At 41.1% G+C, this 9,220-nt stretch overlaps 1 pseudogene; it reads left to right on the top strand.

The window, feature by feature from the left end:
• Positions 1-5,972: 5,972 nt before the first annotated feature.
• On the top strand, positions 5,973-9,070 carry LOC102749988 (eukaryotic translation initiation factor 3 subunit L pseudogene; annotated as a pseudogene).
• The last annotated feature ends 150 nt before the right edge of the window (positions 9,071-9,220 follow it).

Here is a 9,220-nt window from a genome sequence, read left to right on the forward strand (position 1 = left end):
GAAAATGCAAAGGGAATAGATATAGTAAATTAATACTTAGGAAAAGTGCAAGCAGAGTGGAAAAACCACACTACCTAATTTGGGGCTACACAATTGTAATTAATAGCTTATCTATTGCTATGTAACAAAATGCCCCAAAACTAGCAGCTTAGAGCAACAAATACTTACTATATTACAGTTTTGTGAGTTAGGAATGCAGGAGAATCTTGGAATAGAAGAAAATAGGAAAATTCTGAAGAAATTTGAATAGAATATGAACTTTAGTTAGTTAAAGAAAAAGTGAACTGCCTTATTTATTTAAATGGTTTTTTTTTGAAGAGTTTGTGAGTACTACAAATATTGAGCCTTTACTTCCCATTATTTAAATCTAAAAATGATATCTTGGCTGGTTATGAAATTCTATTAGAATAGACCTTCCCCTTAGCTTTTTATGCAAATGGTCTCTTTTCTTCTGGAATCTAATGTTTTGTGGAGAAGAGTGAGAGTAATGTAATTTCCCCCTCCTTTGTATAACATAAGATCTTTCTACCTGGGTTCAGATATTTATTTATTTGTTAGTTTGTTTATACTAAATTATTTTTTAGTCTTCCATTACATTTTCACCATTTCTCAAGCCTGTCCTCAAAGTTACTGATATGCTTCTTTGTCATCTTAGGTCTAGTCCTTAGTGCTTCCTTACTTTCAGATCTATGATAAATTTTGTTTTTTGTTTTTCTTCTAAATCTTAATAAAAAGATGATATATATGGAATACAGGCCATAGAGACCAAAAGATTTCTAATTCGTCCAATTGAAGAAGAAAAACAGAACAAAAGAATAGAAAAATTAGTCAAGGAAAAAATAAAACTTTACAATAAAGGACTATCTGAATCCAGAACCTTCTGAGTTCCAGAAAAAGAAAAAGAATACTTACTGTCAAGATGATGTGGAGCTAGATGAAGGAAGTTCAAGAATAAGAAAAAATATCACCATCATAACTTTTTCTCCATGTCGTTGTATCTTCCATCTTCAGTACTCTCTTCATTGATAGCTTCTAGTTCTTTTGAGAATACAAAAACAATTTTGCAAAAGTTTTCTTCTGGGTTTTTTTTTTTTTGGATTTCAACATGTATTCTGTACTTGAACTTCACTTCTAATGTCTATGTCCTTCTTTTTGTTTGATACAGTGTATTTACAGAGATCCAAGGCCAGATTGTCGTTTTACATACCTTTGAGTAGAAGTTCTTATCTGTGTCGTTATTTTGCCTTAGAAAAAATACTGGAGGATTCCACTCAGCTTCTTTCTTCGCTTCCCTGGATACTTTTCATTTTTCACTTAGTGACTGAATTGGTGGTTTGTAATCTCGGTTAGATCTTGTGTTTTTTGAGCGTGGGAGGTGGCAGTGGTATCTGGAGTGAACTGACAGTTGGCTGCTGGTAATTTTAATTTGGGTAAGCTCTCTCTTAGCGCTTGCCAAATTTGCAATACCATCTGCCAGAGGGCTGTATGTGCTCCCTTGATTAGAAGTGTGAGGCTACCTCAGAGTTAATCCTTTACCTTGCTTTGAGGAGAGCAAGTTTCATGTTGGCAAGTGAGTGACTGTGAAATCCCCTTGGTCCCCAAACTTTTGGTTGCATTGTTCTTAACTTACCTCAATTGACTTTCACCTGAAACTGCAAACCTGAATCTCAGCTCATTGTTGCCCAGTATTCTCTGCCCTGCTTCATCTCGTATCATTTAGGACTCTTCCTGAGTGAAGAACCCTAATGGCTTTAGCAGTAGGGTTTTTGTTTGGTTGTTTGTATAAGTAAAAATATAGAAGCTGAGCTAATTTTATGTAGGGAACTGATCTACCACCAGAGACCCAGTGTATCTCCAAATCTGTTCTGCCTGCTTCATTTATAGTTGAATATTTTTAAATCTGAGTAATGGACACATGTGGTTTATTACATTATTTTCTCTGCCTTTGTCTGTACTTGAAATTTTCATTATAAAGAGTAAAATGAAATTACCAAAATGGAGAACTCCTATGTCTCTCCTTCTGCTTTTATCATTTCAAAAAAGGGTTGTTTTCAAGGCCTTTTCTTGCCTTTCATCTATATTCAGACCTCTGCACTGTGATCAACATGTAAAGTGTTCTCTGTAGCTTCTTTCTTTTATTTGATCCAGATTTTGTGTTTCTGCTAAGTTTGTCATGTGGACTTGTGGCAGGTTGGTTGAAGATATATTTTACTGTACTATTTTAGACTTTTATTCGTTCATATGGTTTCTTTGGAAAAGGGAGTTAAATAAACAAGAACTTTTCCTTGACAAGAGAGTCTACTGAGAAGGATATTTATTAATTAATTTGAGCAGAGGTGTCAATATTGCTCTAAGTTTTTTTTAGATTTTATTTATTTGTCAGAGAGAGAGCAAGAGAGCACAAGCAGGAGGAGAGGCAGAGGGAGAGGGAAAAGCGGGCTCTCGGCTGAGCAGGGAGCCCCACGTGGGGCTTGATCCCAGGACCCTGAGATCATGACCTGAGTGGAAGGCAGACGCTTAACTGACTGAGCCACCCAGGTGCCCCTGAATCTCCCTCACTTTTATCTTGGAGTGAATTTACTAGTTCCAACTCAGTTCTATGAATCCTTTACCATCATTTTCTCTTCTTTGAAATTATAAAACTGCCCAATCCTCTCACTTGGATTCAAGGAGAGTGAATGACAACACTTAGAACTGTGATGTCTTATCTGTCATACTCTTGCTTGGCCATGTGAGCTGCTTCCTAGAGAAGTAGTCTACACTATTGTAGATATTTTCATATCCTACTGTTTTCTTGTCCCTTGTTTAGCATAGCATGCTACTGTGGTTCATATCAACTGCAAGGAGTCAGTGGTGACGGTCGTGTTAAAACCCAGAATTGCCAACCTAAACACAGTGGTTCTTGGGAGAGCATTTAATTCAGTGGCTGCTTTACAGGTAAAATAGTGGGATCTGTTTTTGAAAGAGAAGAGGGGAAACTGATACAAAGGCAGAAATTTGTGAGAGAGTCCCTGGGGAACACAATAAGCACCTGTTTTGTCTGGAACGTGTGGAGCCTTCTTCCCGAATGAACACACAGCCTGCAGATGTCACTGCCATATCTTCATTATAGGCAATTTTTTTCAGGGCAAGAGAAATTCAGCATAACAGCTGTCACATTATATCTTTTAATATCTCATCCTTTTGTGATGAAGGAATCATAACCAACCAAGTAAGAAAGAAGTGACTACTGGTGTTCTGACTTAAATCAGTGAAGGTCTTCTTTCCACTTCTGCAAATCTTGAGTATTCTGTAACAGCAGCTCTGAACTGCTTGTACTATGCTCTTCAGGGAAAAATAAAGAATTTGGTGAGATAAAGCTAGCTCATTAAAATTTTCCTCTGTGATTATGTTTTTAATATATTTGGAAGTATTAGAATATCTTCTATTTATAAATAATGATGAGGATAGATGGTAAGTTCTGTTTTATTCTTTGGTTTTTTTTTTTAAGATTTGTTTATTTTAGAGAGAGAGAGAGGTGGGGAAGGAGCCAAAGGGAGAGAATCTCAGACTCCCCACTGAGCACAGAGCCAGTGCAGGACTTGATCCCACGACCCATGAGATCATGACTTGAGTCAAAACCAAGAGTCGGACACTTAACCGACTGAGATACCCAGGCATCCCTATTTTACTTTGTTTTTTAATAAAATATAGAATTAGCAACCCTACTATACTGTCCCATATCTAATTCATGACATTAAAAACCTTGATAAGTACTTCTATAATTCTTGAGTACTCCAAATATGAGATAATATCTATAATGGCACAATGTCTGACACAGAAGAGCATTTAATGAAATGTTTGTTACCATACATCTCTTTATAGCTTTAATACAGTTAACCCTTAAACAATATGGATTTGACTGCATGGGCCCACTTATATACACATTTTTTTGCAGTACGGTACTCTAAATGTATTTTCTCTTATGATTTTATTAACATTTTCTCTTCTCTAGCTTACTTTATTATAAAAATACAGTGTATAATGTGTATAACATAAAAAATGTGTTAATAGGCTATTCATGTTACTGATAAGGCTTCCAGGCAACATTAAGCTATTAGTAGTTTCCAGGGAGTCAAAAGTTAATACACAAATTTCCTACTATGCAGGGAGTTTGTTTCATGATTTCTCAGAGGATGTAGTTGCCATTCTGCCAACAAATTGCCAACATTTTATGAACTCCCTGTTCTCTAGGATTCTTTCAACAGCCCTGCTTAGAGAATAAAGCTAACATGGCCCTTTGGAACTGCCACCATGGGGAAGGAACTATGAGTTGGTAGGCATGAGAATTCAGGTTGCTCTCTTCAAAGCACTCACAATGTGCTTCTGAGAAGTCTTTAATGCCCAGTGACCCCCTCTTCGAGTGACTACTGCTTTCTTATCAATGATATCTCTAGATCCATTTGCTATTCCTATCTATTACCAGGGACACCCAACTGGTAATCCTCCCTCACATCATGATAGCACTGAATCACTAGTTAATTGCTGCTTCTCCTAATCCTACCTCAGAAATAGCACCCAATACAGAAATGGGACCCTTCTCAGAATCTTTCATTAGGAACCCAATTTTACAAAAGATGCATTTCTCCTCCCTCTTGGATAGCAGCACATAGTTCCTTTGGGGTACCCTCTCTCGCTGACTTGGGTTATTATATCTGATTTTGCCCATGTAAAACCTTGTCTCTGGTGGTCTTTGGTGGATAGGGCTTTTGCAGAAACAAAGTGTTTATGACCTGTATCACTCACCTTCCCACCACAGGTAGTACCAACTCCTCTCAATTTTGTCCTGCTAATCTGAAAAGCTTTCATTTTACCCATCCTTTCTGTGCTGCTTGCTTCAGAACCAGAAAACAAACAGTTATACCCCAGGGATTTCAGTATGTTTATACCTGTCATCAACTTTTTTTGCCACACAAGTCTGAGACATAGAGGGGTGGGTAATATCATCTGAGGAAGAAGTAAATTTTGCCATCTCTGAATTCATAGCAGAGAGAGAGAGCAAGGCCCCACATATGGAGGTGATTCATTCAGTATTGCTGAAGGAAAGTCTTAGGACCTAAAATATAAAAGATAAATAATAAACTTGGGGTAGAGATGTCAGGGCAGGGTGGAAGTGTGGGAGTGGACTCTGTTTTATGTATCTAGAGTTTGACATGTAGCCCTTTTAGGCCTTTTAAGTGACACATACAAATCTGTAGTACTTAGGTAGTTCCAACTATTTTCACAGGGTCACTCCAAATTGAGCAGCTCTGACATAGACTCAAGCCCTACTCTTGTTATTCAGTGCCTTTTCAGGAATGATTTTATTTCTGATTCTATTAACCCTGTGAATTTCTCTCTGGTAGAGTTAAATAAAGAACATGTTTCTTTATTTCAGTAGAAAACTACGCACCATCTACAGCATACCCTTTGGATCATCAGAGTCTAGCCATGCTCATTGTCATTGTCTTTGAGCTGTTTTGCAACTCTTTATATAAATTGTAGGTAATGTATATGTTCCCATCTAGTAGTGATGTGATCCCACTCCCACCCACCTGTGGGCAAAACAGTCCCATTTGCAATTCATTTTGTCCCATTTGCAATTCATTTTGACATTTCTTTTACCCATATAAATAAATCTGTGCTGTTTGACTTTTCTTTTGAACTCCTTATAATTTCTGCCTGCTTCCCTCATATGAGTAAAATAAAGTTTTTAACATGTGTTCAATCAGTATGAGAGTCTGATTTTACCTTTTTCTATACATTATCTTTGAACAGTATCTATTTCACAGGATTGCCTGTGAATGCCTCATACTTAATCACCATTTTGCTTTGGTCCATGAGTAAAGAATTGAGTAACATTAGGGATTTTTACGGTTTCTCTGAAATTTGTCAAAATGTTCACTTTAGGTACCAACTTATTTCACAAAGGAAATTCATTACACTTTAGGGAAATGGAAATTATGCCATCTCAGCAAAAACTGCAGTGCAGTTTACTTGTAGAGATGGCTTGGGGTCAGGGGTTTGTATGCTTAGCTATTTTTGTTGTTGTTGTTATTGCAGGATTCTTGTTTAGGGATGTATACTCCTTTATCTCTTCTCAGCATCTCTTATGGTTCTAATTTATATATATGTATATATTATATATATATTTAAAGATTTTATTCATTCATGTGGAGAGAGAGCACGTGAGAGCACGAAGTGTTGGGGAGGAGCAGTTAGAGAGGGAGAAGCAGACTCCCTGCTGAACTAGGAGCCAGTTGCCAGATGTAGGGTTCCATCCCAGGACCTTGAGATCATGACCTGAGCTGAAGTCAGACGCTCAACCAAATGAGCCACTCTGGTGCCCCAGGTTCTAATTTATATTTTTAGAACAAGAGAGTGAGATGGTTCAATTGACCTTGGTGTTGTGAACATCCCTCTTCTCTAGATTGTTTCCCACATCATTGCAAGATTTGCGTCCTTTCTCTGGATCTGTTTCCTCATTCATTTGTGAATACCAGTCCCCAGGAAAAACTTTTTTGATCATTCTTCCACATCTTGAAGCATGCAAAGTGCTGGAAATCACATTATCTCCACTTCCTGTGTTTTCTCACCCAGAGATAATGCACGATGTGGAAATAAACAAAGACCACCATATTACAACAAATAGACTGTTTAATCAGAGCTTGCTATAACAAGAGTCAGCTGCCATCACTTGCATTTAGCTGAGACAATCCCAAAATCTGGAATGTTCACAGTGTCCTCAATGTCCTTCACTCCCTGGTAGACATGTCCAATATTGACCAGCAGCTGGAGATGTATGCAAGCAGAGCTGACTCTGAGAGTGTGGCTGGCGGGAGTATGGACGGCACACCTTTTACAAGATGTTTGGGTATTTCAGCCTGGTGGGGCTTCTGCGTCTGCACTCCCTGTTGGGGGATTACTACCAGGCCATCAAGGTACTGGAGAATATCGAACTGAATAAGAAGAGCATGTATTCTCGGGTGCCTGAGTGCCAGGTCACCACAAATACTATGTCAGTTTTGCATATTTGATGATGTGTCGCTACCAGGATGCCATCCGGGTCTTTGCCAACATACTTCTCCACATCCAGAGGACCAAGAGCATGTTCCAGAGGACCACATACAAGTATGAGATGATTAACAAGCACAATGAGCAGATGCATGCACTGCTGGCCATCGCCCTCACCATGTACCACATGCAGCTGTGGGAGAAATATGGGGACAAGATGCTACGCATGCAGAAGGGTGACCCACAGGTCTATGAGGAACTTTTCAGCTACTCGTGCCCCAAATTCCTGTTGCCTCTGGTCCCCACCTATGACAACGTGCACCCCAACTACCACAAGGAGCCTTTCCTGCAGCAGCTGAAGGTGTTTTCCAATGAAGTGCAGCAGCAGGCCCAGCTCTCTACCAACCGCAGCTTCCTCAAACTCTACACCACCATGCCTGTGGCCAAGCTGGCTGGCTTCCTAGACCTCATAGAGCAGGAGTTCTGGATCCAGCTCCTTGTCTTCAAGCACAAGATGAAGAACCTGGTGTGGACCAGTGGCATCTCTGCCCTTGATGGCAAATTTCAGTCAGCCTCTGAGGTTGACTTCTACATCAATAAGGACATGATCCACATCACAGACACCAAGGTCGCCAGGTGCTATGGGGATTTCTTTATCCAGCAGATTCACAAATTTGAGGAGCTCAGTCAAACCCTGAAGAAGATGGGACAGAGACCCTGAGTACATTCACACTCTAGTTAGGAACTTACTTTGAGGTCTCTGTAGGTGGAGCATATTTTTGTCACTGTGAAGCCTTTACCTAGATCAGCCATCAGCCATTCAGTTGAGTTGAAGTTTATTTGAATTAAGGACTGAAATGCTTTAAATAGGTCTCAGTAAAAGATCTTTGGAGTCAGAAAAAAAAAAAGATCATCTGGGTTACAGGCTATTTCTTGGGTCAATGCTGTTTAAGGAGATCGAAAAATAATGAGCTTAAATGCCCATGGCCTCCATTTTCTTATCTGTAAAAAGACTGACCAACATTAGGAGTCCTGGTTTTTTCCCTCAAAAAAAATGTGAAGCTGGAAAGATGGCAGAGGAGTAGGGGACCCTATTTCAACTGGTCCCCGGAATTGAGCTGGATAACTACCAGACCACTCTGAGCACCCACGAAACCAGCCTGAGATGTAAGAAGATCTGGATCTCTACAAACAGAATATCGCAGGCAGTTGGTTTTGAGGTACAAAGAGGAGAGCCTTGATCCTACGGGCAGATATCGGAGGATAAACGGCGGCGGGAGGGAGCCTGGCCGTGGGGATCCTACACCGCCAGTGAGTGACAGCCTCGCGCGCTGTGGATGGGCACAGACTCGAAGACCGGTAGCGTCGGGAAAGGACTTTAGGGCAGCCCCCAGGGTGGAAAACCAGACTGGCGGGGTCGTGCGCATGTGAACTGCAGCCCCCCTGGACAGAAACCAGAGCATCGGTCGCGCGCATGCGAACTGCAGCCTCCGCGACGGAAACCCGGTGTGCTGGGGTCGTGCTGGTGAGCTGCAACCCCCAGGGGTGGAAACCCCAAGCAGTGAAGTCGCGCGCGCCGCGAGTTGGTAGTGGCTGGTGGTTTAGAAGCACAAAGGGCAGAGATGTGCCCCGACCTGGAGGCAGGACTGGGAGCGCTGCGGAGGGGCGCACAACCCAGGACGCTGCAGTTTATAGCAGCAGGGACAGAAATGGAGACAGTGCGGCCTGGAGAGCTCACTGAAGAACAGACTGAGGTCTCTCTGCTCTGAGGCAGAGGGTTGGAAATGGTCTCTTCTGTTCTGACTCGTGGAAGAGACACGGAAAGCCGCCAGGGAAAGGCGCCAGAGAACAAAAGCCCCAAAGACTGATTCCCACTGAGCCCATCCCCCACCACAGCGGTGCAGGGCAACTCCGCCCAAACAGGGTTGCCTGAGTAACAGTGCGGCAGGCCCCTCCCACAGAAGACAGGCTGGGAAAACAAGAGGCCAGCAACCCTAAGGTCCCAAGAAAACAGGTCCATCTTGCTTGGGTTCTGGTCAATAATTTGGACTCTATACATTCCCTCAAACACCCATCAACAGAATGATTAGGAGGAGGAGCCCCCAAAATGAAAAGACTCAGAGATTATCACTTATGCTGCATATTTACAAATGGATGCAGATATAACCAAGATGTCGGAGATGGAATT

This window comes from Leptonychotes weddellii, unplaced genomic scaffold (genome assembly GCF_054177405.1).
Source record: "Leptonychotes weddellii isolate Sample4059 unplaced genomic scaffold, ASM5417740v2 HiC_scaffold_4543, whole genome shotgun sequence".
Lineage (NCBI taxonomy): Eukaryota > Metazoa > Chordata > Mammalia > Carnivora > Phocidae > Leptonychotes > Leptonychotes weddellii.